This window comes from Rattus rattus, chromosome 9, assembly GCF_011064425.1.
Source record: "Rattus rattus isolate New Zealand chromosome 9, Rrattus_CSIRO_v1, whole genome shotgun sequence".
In the NCBI taxonomy this organism is placed as follows: Eukaryota; Metazoa; Chordata; class Mammalia; order Rodentia; family Muridae; genus Rattus; species Rattus rattus.
Genome location: NC_046162.1, coordinates 58,949,175 through 58,975,015, shown reverse-complemented (window position 1 = coordinate 58,975,015; position 25,841 = coordinate 58,949,175). Strand labels below are relative to the sequence as shown.

At 40.1% G+C, this 25,841-nt stretch overlaps 1 protein-coding gene and 1 non-coding gene across 6 annotated transcripts in view; both read left to right on the top strand.

Annotated features, from left to right (window-relative positions):
• The first annotated feature begins 1,941 nt into the window (after positions 1-1,941).
• The window catches only part of Spop (speckle type BTB/POZ protein), an 80,282-nt gene continuing 56,382 nt past the window's right edge, over positions 1,942-25,841 (top strand). For 2 of the 5 annotated variants that reach the window (XM_032914524.1, XM_032914526.1), the window contains exons 1-2: positions 1,942-1,996; positions 2,161-2,233. The gene's annotated coding sequence lies outside the window, so the exon portion shown is untranslated. Of the gene's footprint in view, positions 1,997-2,048; positions 2,234-23,588; positions 23,686-25,841 lie in introns of those variants that run through there. The other 3 variants (XM_032914521.1, XM_032914522.1, XM_032914525.1) reach the window with 2 other exon arrangements.
• On the top strand, positions 24,727-24,870 carry LOC116910677. The gene has a single exon (XR_004389208.1). It is a non-coding gene; the product is annotated as a small nucleolar RNA SNORA4 (small nucleolar RNA).

The window sequence follows — 25,841 nt, the reverse complement described above, 5'->3', positions numbered from 1 at the left end:
TCAAGAAAATAATAGGTACGCAAACAACCGCGGTATCACCAAGAGTTAGTGACTTGTAACTGGTTACTGGCTTACCTATGGGACATTTTGAATTCTTATAGGGAGCAAACACCTCTCTGGCTTCAGCTCAAGAGAGGAGGGTTTGTTGATGGTGATGGTAAATGAAATCTAATTGAAAAGTTTCAAGAATCTGTCTCAGGTGACAAGAGCTCTTTCTGCCTCAGAGCCAAGCACACTGACCACATCATTAGAGAATCTAGGCTCTCCAGTTCTTAAACAAACCATTATGGCTGGGCGTAGTGGAGCACACTTGCAGTCCTAACACTCAGAAGGTAGAGACAGAAGGATCAGGAGCTCAAAGCCAGCCTCTGTTACATAGTGAGTTTGGGGCCAGCCTGGACTATGTGAGATCATTTCAAAACCCCATAAACAAAAGAACTAAGCAGAAAACAAACAGCCAGAGTAATTTCATCTGGAATACAGATTGTGTAACCCCGGGGGATTCCCAGTGTTTTGCCCATGATGCCTAGGACATCCAACATGGGGATTACAGGGTCTGCTTCTGTACTTAAATGTGGAAAGCAGCTTGGCACTGTCAGGGGTTTTTCCCAAACCCAGTGGTTTGGTTACTGGGCTGCCAGTCTTCCCTGCTGAACAGGCTCACCAGCCACCTGGTGCCAAGAAGCATGTGGCAAGAGACAGGAGCATAGTCTCCTGGAGACTGTCCCACAGGCCTGGAAAGCAGTAGGGCTCCAGGAAGCTACTCCCAAACAGACTGCAACCTTGTTACCTCATGACCCACAGGGTCACTGGGTTGATCTCTTGTGTCCAGAGGAGGCGGTCTGCTTTTGATTTTGAGCGCTTGATTCAGTAATAAAATAGTTCCTTTAATTTAAGGCAATCAAAGAATGAAACAATAACAAATATCCCATTGCCCACAACTTCAACACAAAGAAGACCATTTTCTTCCAGGGCCAAGATGCTCTGAGGCAATTCTACCCAACTCTAGAATCACTTTTGGTCCATGGGAGCTAAGACATGAAACAGACTGGGGACCCAGATGGCTTTGCCAAGAAATTGTCACAGAATCAGCTTCCTCTCCATTGGGACACACACACACACACACACACACACACACACACACACACACACACCCCTTCCGCCTTTCTCAGAAAGAATGGCTGTTTGGTTATCATTTTAAATGCTAATTTATTTATTTACTTTTTGAGACATAGTATCACCTTGTAACCCTGGCTGACCTTGAACTCAGTATAAAGACCAAGCTGGCCTTAAATTCACAGAGCTCCTCCTGCCTCTGCCTCCTGAGTTCTGAGGTTAAAGGTGTACCCTAGAAAAATACTTTTAGCATTTGCAGGCTAGGCTTCTTAGACATGGATCTCTTTGAATTTAAGCCCAGCCTGTCAACAAAGAGAGTGGCAGGTCAGCCAATCCTACAGAGCGAGACCCTATCTCAAAAAATAAATAAATAAATAAAACAAAAACACAAGTAAAAAGTTCTTTAAAAAGTCTTTTAGCTGAGAGTGGCTAAAAAAGAAAGTAAGAGCAAAGTCATCTGTAATCCACAAACTGCACATCTAGGTTTCAGTTGTGAAATGCCTGTTGCTGCTCCACCCACCCGGTCCCTGGATCTCAGCTGCCTTCCTTCATTCTGGCCTCGCACCTCAGCGCGAACTTTTGCGCGCTGCACGCGACCCCCTCCGAGTTCCCGCCTCTTTCCACTCTGGCCCCGCCTTCCGCTCAAATCCCCGGGCCCTGATACCGCCTCGCGACGCTTGCGCACTGGGGAAGGTAGGCGGAGTCTTAAAGGAGGAGGAGCTGGAGAGTCTTGACCGGGGCGGGGTGGGGCGGGGCCGGACGGGGCGGGGCGAGGCGGGGTGGGGCGGGGCGGGAAGCCGGGGGAGGAGGCCGCGCGGGGTGGGGCCCGGCGGGTACGCGCTCGCTGCGTCGACGTGCTGACGACAGGACGCCCAGGCCGGTGTGTGTCGGTGTGTATGTGTGTGTGTGTGTGTGTGTGTGTGTGGTGTGTGTGTGGTGTGTGTGTGTGTGTGTGTGTGTGTGTGTGTGTGTGTGTGTGTGTGTGTGTGTGTGTTTGTGTGTGTGCGCGCTCAAGAGTGTATTTGTGTATCGGCGGTCCCGCAGGTCCCGGATGTTGCGGGCAGTATGAGGCGAGCGCAGGGGGACAGGGACCAGCAGCTGTCGCCGCCGTTCTCAGGTGAGTGTGTGTGTGTGTGTGTGTGCCTCAAGAGTCGAAGAAGGGGGTTGGCCTGTCGGGTTGCGGGGGTTTTCCTTGAGAAGTGACTAAACCCCCAAACACACACTTTCCCTAATGTATTATTCTCTGCCCCATTTCCTACGTTGGTTTCATGGCCTGAGGAAGCCAGAGTCTAGTCAGCGGTCTGTTCTTCCTACCTCAAGCATTCTGAAAACACAAACGCGCCCCCTGTCTCCTGCCTCCTTCACCATCATAGCCCCAACCCCATCCCCCTTGCCAAATAGTGAGCTGTCGCCTGCGGCGAGATGGAAAACTGCGCATGCTCGAATGTGAAGGAGCTCCGGGTGCCTGTTCGCTGCCTCAGGACGCATGCGCATTGCTGTTTTGCAGGGACCTGCGGGATAAAGAGCCCCTTGACCAAGAGCCCGCCTTCTTCACTAAACTTGCCACCCAATAGTGAGCTTGTCGCTCCGATCGGAGAGGGAGAATTTAAATTATGCGAGGGATTTAAGGACAAAGCACTATTTGCATCTGGTGTTGCCCTAGAGACTCCCAGGCTACCAACGCCTCCTAGAGCCAACGTGTCCCACGCTGACCCCTCTTTTGAAACTAACTGCAACTTCTAGTTCTAGAATTACTTCCCTTTCCACCACTCTCGTCGTCATGCTGAAACCTTACTACAAATTTCCCCTAAATATAGGAGTAAGTCCAACTCGTTTATTCTGGCAGGGGATTTTGATAGTCTTGTTAAAAAAAAAGGACTTGTTAAAAGGTCCATAAAAAAGAAACTAAGGTGGGAATTTTTCTTTAGTAAAATTTTGAGTTGCCTTTACAGAGTAGATAAGGAAGGATAAGTGTTACACAGTTTAAGGCTTGAGGTAACAAAACGGAAATCAAGACATCAGTAGCTTCATTTCAGCCCTTTTACTTTGTGCGACCTATTTGGTTTGGTTCTTTGCGTGTGTGTGTGTGTGTGTGTGTGTGTGTGTGTGTGTGTGAAAGTTCTTCCATAGTGTTTTACATTTAGTTGTACAGTTAAGTTGTACATTCTGTGACTATATGAAAACAGAGGCAATCAGAAACAATTGAACAACTTGTGCAGAAGTATTAGTTTCAAATAATTTGAGCAATAATTCTTTCAAACTGGCAAGTTCCAAAAAATTAAAATGAGGAACTTTACAAAAATATTCCAGTGACTTAGGACCCAAGGTTTTAGCTGACAGACTAAACTTGGTTCTTTAGTTTGTTGCTGTGCCATCCCTCTTAGAAACTTTGTCTTAGCTCTACCATAGAGGGAAAAAGGTCTGTTTTTGACACAGTCAAGTTCTTGTGTAGCCATGGCTGGCCAGGAATTCCCTATGAAGATCAAGCTGGTCTCAGGACTGATTCACAGAGATCCTGCTTACCTCTGACTCTCAAGTGCTAGGTATACACCACCACATTTGGTCCCAAAGATAAACACTTTCTACTAGCAAAAAGTTTGCTGAATTGTATTGAAAATGAATAGCTAAATTATTGTTGAGTGGAGAGAATGGAAAAGGGAAGGGCATTTTCTGTTTTTCAGTTGTCTGGCTAACCTAATGTCTCAGCCTCTTGGGAGTGGGATATGAATCAGCCTTGTTTTGAAATTCCCTTTCCTTTGTGTTCTTTCTTTGGTATTCTCACAAGACATATTTTGGTTGGCCTTTTAACTCTAGAACCTCATGTTCTTGGGCTTTAAAGTATATGCTTTCCACTTCCTCATTTAACACTGGGCTTTATGTGGTTCAGCTGTCTATTGTGCTGTTTCCGGTTGCCATGTTGCACTTGGAACCAAGAGATGACAGAAGCAGCACAGGGGTTGTGGGGAGCACATATATCATCCTTGTTGGGAAAGAGCTGGATACTCAGCCCACCCCCACCCCCAATCCCCAGTAGTATAAGTTACTGTGTCAGCTCCACATTTAGGACCAGGGCACTTGGCGTCCTTTGGTATTTTAGTGGCTACACCTCTTGAAAGAGTTGTTAGAGTGGCTGGAATGGTAGCTGGAGATACTTTATGTGGCCTGCCTCCTCGCCTGGATCATGCTCTTGTAAAATCTAGAAGTGAAGCTAATAAGGTAATCCCTGTCTCTCTTCCCCTTAGGCTTTCTTCATCTAGGATGTTTGTTGTTATTTGGAAACATTTTATCTGTGAATTCACTGAAGCCTTATTTAAGTTTTTCATGATACAAAAGCATGAGTTGCGTTTAGGCTTAAAAATAAGTTGTTAATTAATTCATATCGGTGCAGAATTTTGTTTAAAAATAAAAGGTAATACAGATGTCAAAAACAATCCGAAAGATTCATGGAGTGAAAACCCTTCCATTCCATGGTTCTCCTCCCGTCCATCAAGTCACCCTTCTCAAAGGCAGTGTCTCCTCCTTCCAGAGTGTGCACAGCACAAACGCATACAGATTCTTTGGTGTCTGTTTTTCACGAATGCTAAGATACTCTGCACACTTTATACTTTTCCACTCAGTTTATCTTGGTGGTCATTTCTTATAGTACCTGTAGCATCTCCCTTTTAAAAAGGTGCAAGGGTTGTACTGTGTATGATATGCCATCAGTCAACTAGTTCTTAGTAAGCATTAGGATTGCAGAGCCACAATTCATGTTTTTGTGTGTCCTGGTGTCTGTTGGGTTAGATTTTTTGTGAATGTGCCAGAACAATGGGTATATGCATTTTTAAAAAATATTTATTTATTATGTAATTATGTAGAAGTATACTGTAGCTGTCTTCAGACACACCAGAAGAGGGCATCAGATCTCATTACAGGTGGTCTGTGAGCCACCATGTGGTCACTGGGATTTGAACTCAGAACCTCTGGAAGAGCAGTCAGTGCTCTTAACCACTGAGATCTCTCCAGCCCGGGTATATGCATTTTTAATGTTGGCAGTGTTGCTGAGTTGTTCTCCACAGAGGTTTATCAATTTATGTTGGTGCCAACAGCTCATCTGTGTTTCCTAATCCACACTCATGACTTAAAAATCTTATGCAGTGTTTTCTCTTTTCTGTTAAGCTCTTGTATAGTTTCATAAATTTCATTACACTGAGGAGTTATGGACAAACTCTGTGCCTGTTTTGTACTTCGAGAGTATTAGGGGACACTCTTCTATGAAAGAGTGACGCCATAGGGACATAGCCTGGGTAACAACAAACCCATGGCATTTCCAGGAAGGCCTATGAGACCTGAATTCCAGTTTCCTCATCTTCACTCTCAGTTCTGTATGTGTGGAACTCCAAAAGTTTATGTGTTCTTTTGCGATATCATCTTGGTAGCTATGAGCAAAGGCCAATGAGCTGCTTTTTGTTGAGTTGAAAAAATAACTCAGTAGCTAAGATACTTTACTAAGTGTCTATTTTCTCAGCAGAATGTTGGCCTTAGCAGTCTTCTGACTGCAGAATACCTTATTATGAGCTGTAAAGAGAGAAAAGGCTGGGTATGATGGAGCACACCTTTAATCTCAGTACTCAAGAGGCAGAAGCAGGCAGATCAATGTGGGTTTAAGGCCAGCCAGAACTTCATAGTGAGACCCCTACCTCTCCCAGCTCCAGCCCCACAAAAAAGAAAGAATGAATGAATGAATGAATAAAGGAAGGAAGAGGTGTCTGTACCTGAAGGAGATTGTGGTCTAACAAGATGCACTGACTATGAAATGAGTCAGAAAATAAAGTGTAAATAATATTATGCTTATGTTCTCTGAGATGTGATGAAGGATTGAGAGAGAGTGCTTGGAGGGCTTTCTGAGGGAGGAAGTGTATGCTGAGGTGTGTGTTGTTTGCTTTTCTTCTACTATTGAAAGTTCAAACATACAGAAAAGTAGAAAGGTACAGTTATTACCCTTCTGTCTACCATATTAACTGTTCACACTTGCTGTATTATAAAATATATATGTGCTATACATGTTAGGATATATAATATTCAAACCTTTATATATTTCAAATATACTTCACCCTTTCGATGAAATACATTGTTTTACTTAATTGTTTTTATAGTATTTGTCACAAGGCGATTTGAGTAATTTTAAATTTTATTTTATATTTGAGACAAAATCTTACTATGTAGTCCTGGCTGGTCTAGAGTTCACTGTTTAGACCAAGCTGGCCTCAAACTCATAGAGAGCCACCAGCCTCTGCCCCTCAAGTCCTGGAATCAAAGGCGAGTACCGCTATACCTCCTTGTTGTTTGTATTTTTCCCTGCTTCAGACATGTCTCTTTAGTTTCAGAGCTGTTTGAAACTACTCAGGATTAGTGGCTTTTGCTCTTTGAAGAGACTAGGCCATTTGTGTTCCAATGTACATCATCTCTTACAATTTTCTGGGTTTTTTTGGTTTCATAATTTGTTCTTTTATTGGTCTAAGATGGTGTTGAGACCTAAAGGCTTGGTTAGATTCCCGGAAATCAGTGTTAGAGAACAGCACTAGAGCCTCTGCTAATGATATACGGTTTAGTTGTATGTCTTAAGGTGATGAAACTCAGACTTTTCAGTGAAATGTCCTCCTTCTATCGTTAGCAGATAGTCTTTAGAAAGGTCCCATTGTGGCTACTGTTATTTTTCCAGTAGTCTTTCTCCTAATGTGATGGCCTTACTTTTCTCAGTTAAGTAGTTGTAAAGCGATGGTTTAAAAATTCTGCCATTGGGGTTGGGGATTTAGCTCAGTGGTAGAGCGCTTGCCTAGGAAGCATAAGGCCCTGGTTGGTCCCCAGCTCGAAAAAAAAGAACAAAAAAAAAAAAAAAAAAAAAAAAAATTCTGCCATTCTTTTTCTTTGGCTAGTTTTTTTATTTTCTAAAATCTTTCCCTTATTAGGTAGGAGTAAATTACAGTTTCTACCAAAAAAGGCTGAGGTGAATCTTTCTTTCCATTTAATATTTCCTGAGTAAGGAGGTGGTATAATTAATAGGCAGTTTAGAAAGACTACAGATGGGGTTGGGGATAGCTCAGTGGTAGAGCGCTTGCCTAACAAACCCAAGGGCCGGGGTTCGGTCCCCAGCTCCGGAAAAAAAAAAAAAAAAGAAAGACTACAGACAACAGTCCTGGGGATTTGTTAAAGACCTGGAACATGGGAGGCAAGGAAGTCCTCTACCTTGGGTTCTCCCCATAGCCATCATCTTTACTGGTAGCAAATGACTAGCTTCTTTTTCTTTCTGTGAGTATTATATTGCTTTCATGGATTTTAATGTATATTGTGTCTTACCAGCAGTTACAACATTCTTTACAGTGCACATGGTGTTCTCTGTTTTGCCTCTGGAGGCCTCTCAGCTCACCAATATGAGTGCATTCTTGCTTGTGGCACAAGAAGTTTCTGCCTGTATTTTTTTTTCCTGTCCCAGATGTGCAGCCATTGCTTTACCTTTCTTTTTCTTATTTTAAAATTTTTACCCTTATTTTTATTTTATGTGTATAGTGTTTTGCCTGTATGTATGTCTGTGCACTGTGTGAATGCAGTGCTCTTGGAGGCTAGAAGAAGCCCCCTGAACAGTTATGAACTGCTATGTGGGTGCTAGGAATTGAACTCGGGTCCTCTAGAGGAGCAGCCAGTGTTCTTAGCCAATGAGCCATCTCTCCAGCCCCACACTTTACCTTTTTGTAATTTCCCTTTCAGTAAATTAGGTTGTTCATGCCCTTTATGGGGCTCTGCAGCTAAATTATGAAAAACAAAGATGCCTTTATTTTTTTATTTTATTTATTTTTTTCTTTTTTTCGGAGCTGGGGACTGAACTCAGGGCCTTGCGCTTGCTAGGCAAGCGCTCTACCACTGAGCTAAATCCCCAACCCCAAGATGCCTTTATTTTAACTCTGTTACCTAGTGTTTGACTCTCTGTGCTGCTGGTATTGCTAAGATCTAGATCTTAGAACCTACAACTTTTTTGTCTTGAATTTTTTTTTTTTTTTTTTTTGTGAAAAATGGTGGTGTCCCAAGTGACGGCATTACTGTCTCCCACATGAACATAAAGTTGGCTATAGAGAATATTGGAGCTCCCCCGCCCCCGTCCTCCCTGCCTTTGAGGGCAATGTTGCAATGTTGCTTTTTTTCTGGGATATAAGGAAATGAGGGCTGGAATGCAGCTCAGTTCTTAGAGTGGTTACCTAGCATGCAGGAAGCCCTGGATTAGATTTCTAGCACCACCTAAACTGGGCTTGCTGGCCCACATTTCTGATCCAAGAACTTGGGAGGTCAAAGCAGGAGGATCAGAAGTTCAAGGCATCCATTAGCTACATAGGGAGTTTGTCACACAGACTTTTTGGAGCATGTGGTGTTCTGACATTTTATAAAAGAAGTCTTTGTGGGGATATGTATAAGTATTTGCTTTTCTTTCCTTTCCTCATTTAAAGCATTTCTTTTAAAATTTCCACATATATCTCTCTACATGAATGTTATGTAAGATTCTGCTGTTACAGCACATATTTTTCATTATCATTAGATTTTCATCTTTAAAAAGGAGCAAGACAAATTGTTCTTAATTAGGGAAAATTTTCAGCCAAACCATGACCTCTGATTCCCAGTCGTCTTAACTCAGGGTCTGGAACATTGCTGCATCCTGTGATACTGGTGTACTGTAGACTTAGGAAAAAACGTCTGCTCATCTGAGTGCTTTTTGCAACTCTGTCACACTAATGAAGGCTAGTTTGTAGCTGGTCTTAGAATCTAGAATAATTCTTGCCTTAGTAAAAAATGTTTAATGAGATGCTTCCTATGCAGCAATACTTTGAATAATTTCATGTTCCTCAGAGCCAGACAATAACAATATTCTGATACCTATCTGAAATCCATTTCCCAAGTTCTCTTTACCATCTTGTCATATTTACAAGGTTACTTATTCTCAGTCTGGTTTCATAACAATACTGGCTCCACATTACATTCTGCTTGTGTGTTTGAGGAAGCACACCTGTTTCTTGTGTTTGTTTTCAGGCATGGTGAAATTACTCTGCAAGACTCTGTGGACATATTTGCTAATATATTGGATTCAGTTCCTTCTTTCACTTTTGTTTTTATAAAGCTCCCATTACAGGAAATACTTTTAAAGTAGAGTTTTGAAGGAACACTTGGGCCATTATTATTATTATAGTCATATTTTATGTATTTTTTAATTAACTAATCTAGTGTGTGTGTGTGTGTGTGTGTGTGTGTGTGTGTGTGTGTAAATGTGTATTCCAGGTTACATGTACAACTTCCAAGAATTGGTTCTCTTTTTCTAGGTGTGGGTCTCAGGGATGAAACTCAGGTCATCAGGCTTGGCAGCAAGTGCTTTTCCCAGCTGAGCCATCTCTTAGATGTGATAGTCACATTGTCGTAGCCATAAGTTGGAAAGGTGTTCTCTGTATATGGCAAAGCTGGTCGAGTAGCTTTATTGGCACTGGATACAGATCGCAAGAGTAGATATTAAATGTATAGCAAGAGTAGATATTAAATGTATAGTAAGTCTTCCTGGACACCATGATCATTATTCTTGACTGTTCTAAGAAGCTGTTGGCATACATTTTCCTGCCGTCACCAGCTACCACAGAGCTTGTACAATTTTTCAAAAAACTTCTAATTTCTCCTGTCTCTAGATCTGATTTTTTATTTGTAAGAGGGAAAATGTACTTGTAATTATTTATTTCCCTAAATTGAGATGTATATATTCTTTTACCTGATATTTATAAAAAGGCAGACATATAGAAGCTTGCTATAAATAACAATAAGCTTTTCAATGTCGAACATTGTTTGTACTGCTGGCCTTGCATTTTAAATTGTGAGCTGTGCGTATGGCGCACACCTGTAGCTCCAGTCCTTGGATGGGAGAGGCAGCATAGTACTGCTCTGTCCAAGCTTAGTCTGGTCTATGTGTGGAGGTCGAGGGCAGACAAGGCCACGCAGTGAGATATACTGCCTTAAGAACATAAAAAGTGACAGTGTATTCACATACATAGAATAAATAAATAAATCTTTAAACACACAGACACACAAAGTAGGGGCTGGAGAACACTCAGTTGGTAAACAGAATTGAGATCTCTGGAACCTGTTAAAAGCCAGTATGGCACCTTGTACCCATAACCCAGTGCCAGGAGGCAGAGACAGGAATATTCCTGGGACTTGGCAGTCTAACCAGTGAACTCAATGAACCTGTCTCAAAACACAAGGGGAAGTGACGAAAGAAGACACCTGATACTGACCTTTGCCTCCACATGCACCCATATCATCAACGCAAAATAATAAGTAATCCTAAGTATGAGCTACTTTAAACGTAGAAAAGTATAAATAATGCCACCCATATGCTATCACACAGTTATATAAAATCATTTTTTATGTGTATATATGTGTGTAAAGGATAGAGGACAACTTTGGGTATCATTCCTGGAACACTGACCAAGTTCTTTGAGACATGTCTCTTATTGGCCTGGAGCTTAGTAATTGGTATAGATTGGCCAGCAAGCTTCTGCTTTCAACTGTCTTCCCATCACTGGGATTATAAGCCCGAGCCACGCCCAGCTTTTAAAGAAAAGTCTTTTATTAAAAAGATTTATTTTTAGTTTGAGTGTTTGCCTACAAGTGTGTGTGTGCACTAGTGTCCACAGAGGCCAGAATAGGGTGTTGGATCACTTGAAGAAGAAATGACAGGAGGTAGTTGTGGATTGACATGGGGTCCTGGGATCCAAACCCTGGGTCTCTGGAAGAGCCACCAGTGCTATTAACAGCTGAGCCTTTTATTTCTCCAGCCCCTTTGCCTGACATTGTTATGTTGATTTTCAGAATCTAACTTAGAAATGCTATGAATAATAGGTATACAAACTTTGATTTTAAAAGTCGATTTCAATTCTTTAGTGTATAGATCTAGAGTTAGAATTCCTAGATCATATGGTAATTCTATTTTTGATTTTTTTTTTCAAGATCCTTCGTTCCATTTTTTCATGGTGCCTGTACCATTTTACATTCCTATCCACACAGACGTTCCAAGTTCTCCATATCCTTACCAACACTTTTTTTTCCTTCTTGGTACTGGCATCCTAACAGGTGTTGTTGAATTCTTTTTTTAGCTTTATCTTTTATTGAAGTTGAGTTTTAAGTTTTATTTATCTTTAATTTTTTAAAAATTCATTATGTTTTGTTTGTTTGTTTATGTGTATATGTCTCTGTGTTATGTGTATGTGGGTGGCCATGCAGACTAAAAGAGGGAGTCAGATCGCTTGATGCTGGAGTTACTGGTGTTTTTGATACCTAATGTGGGAACCGAACTCTGGTTCTCTGGAACAGTAGTATGTGCTTTTAACTGCTGAGCCATTTCTCCAGTCCCCAAGGTTTGTTTTTGGGACACTTTGTAGCCGGGCTGGCTTGAAACTTATGATCCTCCTTCCTTAGTCTGTCAAGTGTTAGAGTCTAGATTACAAGTGTCAGTCTTCATGATCAGGATAAACTCTAACAATCAGACCAATTTTGCTGTCCTTTCGATGTTTGTGTAACCTAGTCTGTCCTCAAACTTGTGAAGTTTCTGCTTCCCTATTGTGAGGCTTGCAGTCATATGCCACTAAACCTCTTTTTGTTTGTTTGTTTGTTTGGTTGGTTGGTTTTAATTTCATCTGCTCTTTGGGTGTGTTTGCTTTACAGAAGGAATTCCTTTATATTAGGGTAATAATTAAGTCTTATTTTCTCATATATGTTTATAGTTTTTCTTTTTACATATAGGTCTCTCCCAGCAATTTATTTTGATATTCAGTGTGGGAACTTTTTTTCTATAAGAAAACCTTAAAACAGGGATCTACTTTTCCATGAGGATAACTCAACGACCCAACCCCATGTTTTGGATAATCCATTTGTTCCCTATTCTTGTTAAAATGTCATTTGTGTTTGTCTGCATATACGAGGGTTTTCTCTCTATTGTCTTTATGAGGTTGGCCTGTCTTGTGCTGTGCCATTGGCTGGTTGGCCTCTCTTGTGCTATTATTGTACTGCTATCCTTTTTTTTTTTTTTCTTTTTTTTTTTTCGGACCTGGGGCCCGAACCCCGGGCCTTGCGCTTGCTAGGCAAGCACCCTACCACTCAGCTAAATCCCCAACCCCCCTTTTTTTTTTTTTTTAAGATTTTATTTATTATATGTATGTATGTGAATACACTGCCACTGACTTCAGACACACCAGAAGAGGGCATCAGATCTCATGACAGATGGTTGTGAGCCACCTGATGTAGTTGATGGGAATTGAACTCAGGACCTCTGGAAGAGCAGTCAGTGCTCCTAACCACTGAGCCATCTCTCCAGCCCTGTAAGGCTATTTTTATTAGAGACTTACAATAATTGTTCTTGTCTGATAAGCAAGACTCAGTGTCTCTCTCTTTTTTTTTTTTTTTATGTTCATCAAGGTCCTTGAAAAACCCTGTTTGGTTGTTTGGTACATTTTATTTTATTTTTAAAGATTTATTTATTCATTTATTATATATGGGTACACTGTCACTGTCTTCAGACACACCAGAAGAGGGTATCAGATCCCATTACAGATAGCTGTGAGCCACCATGTGGTTGCTGGGAATTGAACTCAGGACCTCTGGAAGAGCAGTCAGTGCTCTTTTTTTTTTTTTTTTTTGGTTTTTTTTTTCGGAGCTGGGGACCGAACCTAGGGCCTTGCGCTTCCTAGGCAAGCGCTCTACCACTGAGCTAAATCCCCAACCCCTGTTTGGTACATTTTAATGCAGTCATTTGCCATTGAAATATATTGTGTGCTATATCATGACCTCTAAAAGGGGGAAAATTTAAACCTTGCTTTTTTTTATCAAGTAACTAATAACTTTTGAATGAGTCTATAATTTTAACTCACCTTTGTTTTGTTTGTGTAGTTTTTATTTTTATATAGAAAAGGTGACCTGTTATGGTTGTGTAAAGAAATCAATAAAACAGTTTTGGTATTGAACCTGATGGTATTGAAGACTTCTCTCCTTTCTCTGTCTCTTTCTCCCTCTCACCTTCCCTCCCTCTCTCCCCCTCCCCCTCCCTTCCTTCCTCCCTACCTCTCTTCCTCCCCCCCACCCCCAGTTGTTATTTTGGAGACATGATCTCAGTTTATCTCAGATTAGCTTCCAATTTGTGGCAATCCTCTTGACTCAACTTCCTAAATGATGGATTACAAGTATGAGTCACCCTGCCCAGTAGTGTTAAAGCCCTGATAATAAGGAAATGGAACCTACTTAAACAAAGAGATTATCAAAAAGATATATAGCAGCTGTATAGCACAAGGGAAGCTAAACAACTAGACCTCAGAACGCCCTGGAGCCAGAACAGTTGCATGGACTTCAACAGTAAGAACAGTAGACTCTGGTGCTCTGTAAATAGACTTCAGTTTCCATGAAGGGTAATTCAGATTCCTAAGGGAGATCTGATTTGGTCAGGCTAAGGCTTGACTTCCCATGGGCCACATATGTGCCCCAGGTTCAACTCCAGTTGTTTGTGGGGAAGGGGAAGTTTGATATAAATAGAAATTTGGGGAATGGCTGGAATTGGAAACAGGATTTTCTTTGAGTAATGATGAATTTTAGGATTCCTTACAATCTTAACGTCCTTAGTGTTGTGAGGGTTTTTTTTTTTTTTAATTTGTTTTTTTCAATGAGGTTGCACCTATTGGTCATTACTAAATTAGAACTTAGAATACAGGATTGGAGAGATGGCTCAGCAGGTCAAGGTGCTTGCCACCACCATGGTGGAAGAAGAGAACTGATTCCTACAGGTTGTCCTCCAACCTTCATTTTGTATACTATGGCATGCACACTCTAAATACATATAATATACTGAAAAAGAAAACATCAAGAAAAAAGTTTTAAGAATTTTTTTACTTTAAGAATAAAGTCATGTCATCAGGCATGGGGAAGAATACCTTTAATCCCAGCACTCAGGCAGGTGGATCTCTTGAATTTGAGGTCAACTTGGTCTATGTAGTAATAGTAAGTTCTAAGCCAGCCAGGACTATATAGTAAGACTTTTTCTCAAAATACATGAACAATCCAAAGTCCTCATCTTGTATTAAACTAAAAGTATTTTTAAAAAGTTGAGCAAGTGGTGGTGGTACACACCTTTAATCCCAGCATTAGGGATTAAATAATAAAAGGATATAGAATGTTAGGAGTGTTCATACCTTTAATCCCAGGACTCAGGAGGCAAGAGGCAGCAGATCTCTGAGTTCAAGGCCAGCCTGGTCTGCAGAGTGAGTTCCAGGATAGCCAGGGCTACACAGAGAAACTGTCTCAAAAAAGCAAAACCAACAGCCAACCAAAAAAAACCCCCCAAAAACTTGAAAAATTACTAAGTTTGGTTGTAAATCTCTTCAATGTCTAGCTTAATAGAAGACAGATAAGCTAAATTTCTATATCTGGTTCTATATTCTTGTTTGTTTGTTTGGTTTTTCAAGACAGGGTTTCTCTATTTAGCTCTGACTGTTTTAGAACCCATTCTGTAGATCAAGCTAGCCTCTAACTCAGAGATCTGCTTACCTCTGCCTCCTGAGTGTTGAGATTAAAAGCATGTTTTTTTTTTTTTGGTTCTTTTTTCCCCGGAGCTGGGGACCGAACCCAGGGCCTTGCGCTTCCTAGGCAAGCGCTCTACCACTGAGCTAAATCCCCAACCCCAGCATGTTTCTTTTTGAGACAGTCTTTTTACTTAATCTGTGGCTGTCCTGGAACTCGGTATGTGGGCCAGATCTGCCTGCCTCTGCCTCCTGAGTCCTGGGATTAAAGGTATGAACACTCCTAACATTCTATATCCTTTCATTATTATGCGTGTGCTCTGTGAGAAAGTGGGGGGGGAGGATGGAGGGAGGGAGGGAGGGAGGGAGGGAGGGAGGGAGGGAGAGAGGGAGAGGAAGAGAGAGAATGAGCACATATGTGCCACTGTGAGTAGGTAAGGATCAGAGGATAACTTTCAGAAGTCATTTCTTGCCTTCTGCCTTGTTTTAGAGGAAGAGCCTCTCTTGTTTCTGCAGTTGTTGCATATCTCAGTTTAGCCAGTTTCTGAGCCTGTGAGTGATTCTACTGGGAGATTCTCCCACCTCCCCATCGCAGTGCAAGGATTACAGGGTTGTCAGGGCTTCCTGCCAAGTACTTTTACCAACTGAGCCATGCTCCTGGCTTTTTGCTTCTATATTCAATCTGATGTGGTAGATTATTTTTGTTGAAATGCAGGAAGGAAGTATAGTCTCAAAGGACAGTTAGAAAAGGAAGAGGTATTTTATTTTATAGTCATTTCAGATAATCACATATATTTGATACTATAATAAAACTGACAAACATTAATTTTTTTGTAAGTTAGTTTGCACTGTTGATCTGAAATTATATTGCTCTAACTTTTATTGACATATGTTGATATGTCTTATATTTGAATAAGCTATTTATTTAAAGAGATTGAATCTCCTTGTGTTGCCCAAGCTGGTTCCAAACTCTTTCAGGAGATCCTTCTGTCTTCCTGAGTAGCTGGAACAAGTGGACAGTTGAATGGATTTTACCAATAGTCTCAGGCATTGGTCCTTTGGAAAATTATTGACTCACTGAGTTCAGCAGAGCTTCTAAATGTCTAAAACATCATTTTCAAAAAACGCTTTAGTTATGATTACCATTCTTTTCATGAAAAAAGAAATTGTCAAGCAGCTACAATTACCCAAAGTTGTAAGTTTTTTTTTTTTCATTAAATGTTCAGATTTTATCATTGGCAACAAATACTGTCAGTTGTTTTCCTTAATGTGACAGACTCACTTCATTTTCAAGAAAATCTCTGCTATGTATTTATGTCTGAATAACTAGTTTGTTCTTTTTCCAAGAAAAAGTAGTGTTTCATTGAAAAGAAGCTAGTTGAGCTCAAAACTCAGTCACAAGTGCTTTTCCTCGAAACCATTGCGCTTGAGGCTGCTGAGAAGTGCTTTCTGCATACCTCCTTTTTCTGTTCACAAAATATTCATGGTTTTATTTTTATTACTTCATCAAGAACATTCTTGAGCCAAGCCCACATCTGTAATCCTAGCATTTTGGGAGTTGAGGAAGAGGATCTAGAATTTAGTTGAAGGTTAGACCTGGGCTGCATGAGATCCTGTCTCAACAAAACAGGAGAAACATTCTTAGTGCAGTTGACTTTTTTCTAAGTCATCAGTGGACAACATTTCAAAATTAGGACTGGTTTAATACTACTTACTTTACCTTATGCTAGGTGCAACAGTTTCTACTCATTATTACTTTGTGTAATCAGAACAAATGTCAACATAAACCTAAACAACTTATGATTAATATTGAAACAGTTATGACTTTGAAGACCTTTTGAAAGGACTCTGCCATATATCTGCACACCATACTTTGAACTTCAGCCTTAGGAAGAGATACAAGTGCATCATGGGGTAGTCTTACTGGATTGCTAGGGTAGTCACTTTGAGATGCTTAACATGATTATCAAAAGGAATGCTACATTTTAAAAGTGCATAAAATGTTTTAGATTTCTTGACTAAAAAAATATGCTAGGAATTAACATTTTCAAACACCAGAGTTGAAGGCCTTAAGCTTTTCAGCTACATTTTCTTTCAAGTATGTGATAATCTTGGTATAAACTATTTTAATAACATGTCTCTAACATTTTCAAACATTAGGAAATTTAAGTAAATTTTTATTTATTTATTTGTTTGCACATGTGTGTGTGGAGGTCAGAGGGTAGTTCAGAGGAGATTGTTCTCTCCTTCCACCATATAGATCCTAGGAATCAAAAAGTATAGAACTCTGATTGGCAGAGAAGGGAAAGGGAAATTTAGGCTGAAGATGCCAGGAGAAAAACTGTGGAGATGGAGAAGGGATAAGGAATATTGGGTTATAATCCTAGGTCTACTTAGGGGTTCTTGAATCCTCTGTATAGATAACATTTAAGAAAGTGTCTGTCGGAGGTCAAAGAGACAAGAGCAGAGGCAAAAGCTATGAGGCATGTTTGTGTCTGTGTGTTCAAAGATTCAGCAAGGAAGCCAACATAGCTAGAATTAAGTGAGCGGGAGACAAAGTAGAAGTGAAGCTAATGAAGTCTAGTTCTTCTAGTACTGTTTGCTAGCATAGCACATCCAGGGACCCTGCAAGAGTTCTAATTCCTGGGCTATGCCTATACCACTAAGTAGGAATCTTTGCAGGTAGGACTGTGGCAGGGAAGAGGGAGAGAAGTGACTGTGTTTGAGAAGTATGTCAAAGAAGGAATCCATTTAATTATAGATTGAATGTGGGGGTTGAGGGAAAGGAAATGTCATGAATGATTCCAGGTTTCTGGCTCAAGAAACTGGATGGGTAGAGGTGTCACTTACTGAGTTGAGATAAAGAGGAATGGGAGTAGGTGTGGAATTTAGATGAAAGATTAGAAATCAGGAGTTCAGTTTTAGATATGTCAAATTTGGGATGTGAATGAGGCTAAGTATAAATACGTTAAGTAGGCAGATATATGAGTGGAGCTTCAAGTGAAATCAGACACTAAGGTAATACATTTGTATACCATATGCTTATTGATGGTCTTTACAGTGTCTAAATGACATCTTACAGGAGATAAATTTGATGGATGAAGATCTTGGAGCATGGGAACTAGTTAGCCTCTCGTAGTTATCTGAACAAGGAGTGTGGTGGTGGTGCGAATCAGGATGATGTTGGCTAGATAGAACAGAAAGTAGGTTGGAGATCTGAGGACCTGTGGGAGCATAGTCAGTAGAGGTGAATACTGGACAAGGAATTGAAGATGGCTTTGGAATGTCAAGCTTAGATGAACGGTGGGTCTGTTAGCAGTTATAAACCAGTCAGAAGGAGTTGTTTGGGAAGTGGTTGGTTTAGATGTATTAACATTTAGTAGCAGGCAGGTGGGTTTGTTTTGCACTGAGTTTTGGAAGGGCAAATGAAGTTCAAAACAGTCCATTTCTATGAAAAAATTTCATTTATGTAAAAATGATTCACTAAAGTTTATGAAAATGGTAACAGCTACAGCCAATTTTGTTTTGTTAGGGTGTCTGTTGTGTGTCCTTGGCTGCTTTTTGTATAATGTGCTTCCATTCGGTCACTATAACTATTCTTCCCCTTGTAGCTTTCAAGCTTTTTTTCTTCATCTTGATTCTTCAAAAGTTAGTATCTGAGGAATGAAGAAAGTCCCAAAAGTAGAATGTGGGAATAGGGACAGGAGAGGTGGTTCAGTGGTTAAGAGGACTTGAAGCACAATCCTGAGAACTGGAGTTCAGATCTCAGTTCCTATGTAACAAGTTAGGCATCCCACAGACACCTGTAACTCCAGTTCTGAGGGATCCAACTCCCTCTTTGACCTTTACGTGTACATAGGTATATACAAATACATATACATGTATGTATACATTCAGACACACATGAAAATACAATTAGTATTTTTTCTTTTAAAAGATATGGTCATACAGATTAGCATTTAAAATGGAATGGCTATGAAAGCTGAGTAAGTTAAAACCCTGTCAACACAAAGGCACAGTGCATGATGGCCTTAGTGTACTCCAGTACTCACATCTGTTCATCAGAGATGCCGAAGCACTGGGGTGGCAGTGATGGTTACCTTTGGAATTTGACTTGACTCATGGTCATTCATCCTGTTTATGGAAATAAATTCTGCAGAGGTGAAAAACTTCCTTCAGTGAAAATGACTCTAAATTATTTTGGAAACATCTGGAAATACAATGAAGAAGATAGCTGGGTGTGTACCTTAGTTGGCAGTGCATGCCTGGCATGCCAAAGCTCTGGGCTTGATCTGCAGCACCACATAAATGGGATGTGGTGATTTATGCCCATGAGTGTGGCGTAGGAACAAACAGATTGGGAGCTCAAGGGCATTCTTGGCTACAGAGTAAGTTCAAAGCCAGACTGGACTGCATGGGAGGCGGGCAAGAAAGGAGCTGAGGATTTAGTTTAACCGACTCTGATATACTGTTAGTGATTACTACTTTATCATCCTTAAGTAGTAGATGGTGTGGTGAATTCATACACTAGTCCTCAAATAATTTTTTTAAAAAACTACTTTCTTGTAATAAAAGCATTCTCCTTTTCTTGTTACAACTCACAAAAAAAAAAAAAAAAAAAAAAAAAAGTAAAAGTGGAAAAAAAAATCACCTTAACATTCAGTCCATGAAATTAACCACGGTTGGCATTTTCATTTTTCTAAACTATTTGTTACTGTCTGTGTAAAGTGCAAGTATGTGAAGGCCACGTGCCACTGGGGTGTGTAGAGGTTACAGGACAGTTCTCAGTCAGGTCTCGTCTCTACTTTGTTGAGGCAGGGTCTGTCTGTCTTGTTTCTGTCACTCTGTGTGTTCTAGGCTAGTTGGTTCACAAGCTTCTGAGTGCTTTTCTTTCCTCTCTGCAGTCTCACAGTAAGAACAGAAGGAACAGTGGAATAAGTAGGACTTTGTGTGTCTGGGTTTGTTCACAGGAATGCCGTTACTCTCAGTGGCCAGAGGCATTGGGTCCCACTGGAGCTTGAGTTACAGGCAATTGGGAGCTTGTTGACTTTGGGACTGGGAATCAAACTCAGGTCCTCTGGAAGAGCAGTATACACTCATAACCACAAAGCTATCTCTCTAGTCCTCCTCTTCTTTTTTTAGAGACTGAGATCATCAAGTTTTTAACCCAGTGAGCCATTTCACAAGCCCAACATTATCTCTTATTGTGCATTCTTTTAATATCCATGTGTATGTATTATATATTTATGTAAAGAGGCTTTATAAATTATTTTTTAAATTTCGCCTCTATAGTTAGGTGTGTTGGCACACGCCTGTAATTCTAGGACTTGGAAGGCAGAGGGAGACTGATTTCTGTGAGTAAGAGGCCATTTAGAGCTACATAGTGAAACTCTATCTGAAAAAAAAGGTGCCTTAGAAATTCACTATATTGGGGCTAGAGAAATGGCTCAGCTGTTAAGAACATTGGCTATTCTTTTAGAGGACCTGGTTCAATTGACAGCACCCACATGATTGCTCAAAACTGTAACTCCAGTCTCAGGGGATCCAATGCCCTCTTTTGGCTTCCATGGGCACTGTATGTACATGCCAAGCAAAACCACTCATACACACAAAATAAAAATCTCAAAAAAATGATCTTTTCTATGCTGGTGAAAAGAAAACACGATTTCTTAAAGTAATTCCATGGAAAGCAGAGTATAATGGTACACTCTTGTAAGCTCAACATTTGAGATTATAGGTAGGAGGGGCAGGAGGATTATGCATTCAAACCAGCATTAGCCATACAGGAACCTTAAGGCTAGCCTGGGTCACAGGAGGTCATATCTCAAATGAAAACAAAAATAGTGCTGAGGAGATGGTTTTGTGGAAATAGTTTCCTGTGTAAGCATGAGGATCTGGGTTCAAATTCCCAGAACTCATAAAAAGTGTCAGTGGCTGTAATATGTGTGTAACCCCGCACTGAGAAGTGAAGACAGGTGGATCTTGGGAACTCACTAGCCTGTCAACTGAGGGAAAACAGTGATCTTCTGAATCAATGGCAGACATAGTCTGAAGGAAATGAAGCAAAGAATGACAGAGAAAAAGACCTGACAACCTCCTATGGCCTCCACATATGCACACATTCAGGAGCATGCACTACACACAAACACACACACAGAGACAAACCACAAATAAATGAATGGTAGCATCATTGTGTAGATACATAATGTGTTAGCTATAGTGGTTTTGTTTGCTTGTTTGTTTGTTTTTTTTTTTTTTAAGTTGAGTTGTTTTGTATTTTTGAGGTAGGGTCTCATATACTGTGAACTGGCTTGGAACTTGCTGGGTAACCAGCAATAACTTTGAACTTCTGATTCTTTGCCTCGAACTCTCAAGTTCTGGGAGTGTAGGCACATGCAATCATGTCTGGTTTATGTGACTCTCAGAATAGAACACAGGGCTTTGTGCATGCTAGCCAAATAGTTCACTGAGTTATATCCTAGTTCCTGAATACATAACTCTTTATTAACTGAATATTCTTTCCTAGTTTTATCAGTAAATTATACTGTCATAGACATCCTTGTGTGTAAATCTTTATATGCTGATCTCCGAGGATTGACTTCTTAAGAGACATTACTTTGTGAAAGCATGTGCAATGGGACCCATTCTATGGCTCAGTAGATAAAGGTGCCTGTTGCCAAGGCTCACTGCCGAGCCATCTCTCCAGCCCCAGTTTTTTATTTTTTCCTAAGCACTTATCCGGGGTGTCATTTTCTATCAAAAGGATATGTGTGAGACTGGAAAGATGGCTCAGCCGTTAAGAACACTTGCTCCTCTCGCAAAGGCCTGGGTTTTCATTCCCAACACCCACATGGCGACTTACAGCTGTTCATAACTTTAATTCCAGGGGCTCTGGCACCCTCTTCTGCCTCCCTGGCAGCAGGCATACTGTAGTGCATGCATATATATGCAGATAAACACTCAGATGTGTAAAAAGGGGGTATGTAAGATTTAAGTAAGACATTATAGAAGAATTACAGTTTTGGGCTTTCCAGTTAATTGTTAGCTCCTGAGTTCTAAATAGCATTTAGTTTACAGTAAGTATGATAGGAATTCAGAGTGAACTGGGGTGACAAGGTAGAACTTGACCTGGATCTAGAAAAGCAATATTCTGATAAGAGGAAGAGGAATGTTTTTAGCTTTTAGAGTGCCGTGAATCAATTTGAGAAAGGCAGGTGAGTGAGCTGACAGAGGCCACAGTCAGCTGGTTGGAGAAGAGAGTTTATTTGTGATACAGTTGAAAGGCTTTATGAGAGCTGTGCTGTATCTCAGAGGACTGCTCTTATTTTTAGTGTAGTTTAAGTTGTATAGTATAGAAATATAAGATAAAGTTGACAGTCCTGGCCCAATTTTAAACAAACTAGAAATAGTATAGTCACTTTTTACAAGAAAAACAGATTAAGGGTTATTTATGTGTAAATTACTTTAAGAGTGAACTTCCCAACAACAAATATTTATTTTGCTCTATAGTTTGATAAGCATATTGCTACTATTGTGGATCTTACTCTTTTGTAAAATTAAAGAGTTTAGCTTTTTTTTGACAGTGAAATTATTACAGAAATTTCCAAGAATAAAGAGGTATATTAAATGACTGGTCTGCATTCAGTTTGGTACACATTTCTGGCTTAGGCACAGTACTACTCCATGCACTTGGTTCTTCTCATCTTTTATTTTCAAATGTCATTTAGAAATTTTTTTAATATTATTTATTTTGCGTGTGTGTCTGAGAAAGGTGGTCAGAGGACAAGTTGTGGGAATTCTGTCCTTGTACTGTGTAGGTTCCAGGGTTCTAACTTAGTTCCTCAGATTTGGTGACAGGTGAATTTACCCACTGAGCTATCTTGCTGGTCCAGAGATTTTCATTTAAGTGTCTTATGGCTAAGGACAAACAGCAAGAGGATGGGAGCAGGTCACAGGGAATTGTTTTCAATTTACTCATGCTGCTTCCGACTTTATTCACTCTCATGGTATCTTTAATGCATATCAAGGCTATGTAAATTATTTCATAGAGGAGGTAATTTTGGATGTAAGTCTTTAGGAAACATTATGTTAATGTGTTTGAAAGTAAAATGTTGGGCTGGAGCAATGGCTCAGTGGTTAAGAGCACTGATTGCTCTTCCAGAGGTCTTGAGTTCATTTCCCAGCAACCACATGGTGGCTCACAACCATTTGTAATGAGATCTGATGCCCTCTTCTGGTGTGTCTGAAGACAGCTACAATGTACCTATATATCATAAATAAATCCAAAAAAAAAAAAAGAGAAGAAAGTAAAATGTTAAGTAATTTAATTTTATTTAGTATTTATTTTTAATTCATATTTTTAAAAATGGAGTACAGATAATAGTAATTTTTAAACTCAAGAGCTTTCAGCTGGGCAGTGATGGTGCATGTCTTTAATCCCAGCACTTAAGGCAGAGAGATATGGATCTTTGAGTTTGAGGCTAGCCTGGTCTACAGAGTGAGTTCCAGGACAGCCAAAGTTACACAGAGAAGCCCTGTCTTGGAAAACAAAGCAACACAAAAACTCAAGCACTTTCTCTTTAAAGTACATAATGCTAAAAGCTAATTAGTGATTTACTTTATTTCTCTTCTAGGATCACTTTCGTAGGTAATTAAATTCACAGGGAATGACAGAGAAACTAGGCTGGCATTTTGCCAGTGTATGTCAAAGTGTATTTCAAAGTGTATTTTTTTCTGTGATAGAGAACATTTCTCTGTTTGGTCCTTTCCCTCCTAGAGACATAGTAGTGTTAAAAATAATTACAGAAATATTTGAGCACAAGTGTCAAACATTGCACTAGACATTTTACACATTTAACTCATGCAATGTTCATAACTCTCTACTAAGGTATTCTCATCTGTATTTTACAGGTGAAGAGTCTGAGGCACAGAAAGATTTTTAAGTAACTTGCCTGAGATTTTATAACTAATACTCTTGCTGTAACAATCAAAAGATCACTACTACATGGTAAGCCTGAAATCTTAGCCAATGAAAGTCAGCGGCCTAGAGGCTGACTTACCTGAGCATGATGCACACACTTGTTCCTTTTTCATTTACTTCATTTATTCAGCATCTACAATTTGCTGAGCACTACACCTGCGCCTAGACACTAGACTTACTAAGGTTAATGCAGCATAGCAAGTACTCTCCAGGGAGTCTCAGTCTAGTGGGAAAGAATAATAATAATTACAACAGCAAGAGATCTACACATTGAGAGTCAGGAGGAAGCATTTAATTTTCCTTGGGAAGATTACGGTAGGTATTTGCAAAGATGAGGGAAAAGCCTTCTAGGTAGAAGAAAAGCCTTCGAGGATGCGACAACAAAAGTGGGTTTACTGTTAGTATAGTATTGCACTTAAAATAATTTCTAGTATATTGGTGTCCTGGACAGATGTGATCAAGAAAAACATTAGTTTGGGATTTAGTTCTAAGATACTATTGACTAGAATTGGGAGGCGGGGTGTTGAGGTAGAGGTGAAGAATAGAGTGGAGTGAATAATAGAGTGAAGAATAGAGTGAAGGCTGGCTCCTGTGTTTTTAGTTTGTGTGGGTTTCATTTTTGTTTTACTGAGACAAGGTCTCAATAGACCTGACTGAATTCACAGAGATCTTCTTGCCTCTGTTTCTGACTGCTGGGATTAAAGATGTGCACCATCAGGTCTGACTTGAACACTGGATGTATAAGTGGAAGAGTAGAGAACTGTTTGAGTAGCAGGAAGTTAGAGTTATGAAGAGATAGGCAAGCTTGCAACTCAGAAAGGGTGGTCAGTGGGTAGTTTGGACTGACTTGGAAACAGGATTAGAAGTAGAGAATGGACCATTTCCCTGTTTTCATTAAATACTCACCTACATTTTTATTTAATTAATATAAATTTTGGGGCAGGGTCTTACTATGATGCCTTGGCTAGTCTGGAACTCCCTATGTAAATCCGGGTGGGCCAGAACTCCGAGATCTGCCTGCTGAGGGCTAGTATTAAAGGTGTGTGTTACCATGCTTGGCTCTGTCTAAATCTAGATCCTGTTTTATCTGCTTCAAACTTGGTTAAGAAAAATTGCTACTCAATTCAGGCTATTTGGCAGAATGAGTAAGACCACACTCCACAGTGGATCATACCACTTAGTATGGTTCATTACTATATTGTGGCCTACATTGAGTAAAAAACAAAACAAAAAAAAAAAAAAAAAAAAGAAAAGAAAAATTGCTACTGAAATAAATGTTTTTAGCTAGCTCTTATTAAGTGGTTGTTCCAAAATTTACATATTATTTTGCGCCTTTGTTGGGGTGACATGAATATAGGTATTTGTCAGAATTCACAGAACTATTTACCAAAAAAGTATAAAATTGTAACAGAAAAGATTATTCCTGAGTTCAATGGATATTATGCTGTCTACGCCCTTAAGTAGCTTATGGTTAGATCTTTTTATGATATTAGAAACCCAATTTTATTTATTTTAAATCTTCTTTGTTTCTTTTTCGTTTGTTCCTTCTTCCTTTTCTTTTTTTTTTTTTTAAGATTTATTCATTTATTATATATAAGTACACTGTAGCTGACTTCAGACACACTGGAAGAGGGCATCGGATCTCTTTATAGATGGTTGTGAGCCACCATGTGGTTTGCTGGGAATTGAACTCAGGACCTCTGGAAGAGCAGTCGGTGCTCTTAACTGCTGAGCCGTCTCTCCAGCCCCCTCCTTCTTTCTTTTCAAGACAGGGTTTCTCTGTGTAACAGCCCTGGCTGTCCTAGAAATGGCTTTGTAGACCAGGCTGGCCTCAGACTCACAGGGATCCACTTGCCTCTGCCTCCCAAGTGCTGGGATTAAAGGTATACATTACCACTGCCTGGCTAAATCTATTTGTTTTATGCGTGTATGTATATGTGTGCCCGAGTGTATATATGTGTACTGCATGTGTGCAGGAGCCTCCTGAGGTCAAAAGGGGACATTGACATGGGATCTCTTGGAAATGTGAGTCATGTGAGTGCTAGGAATCAAACCTAGGTCCTTTTCAAGAACAGCAAATGCTCTAACATGTGAGCTATTTCTCCAATCTTCCAAACCTCATTTTAATTAATTTGTCTTAACTTTGTAGCCGCATCTTTGGTCAAGTTCATAAGTAAACATTG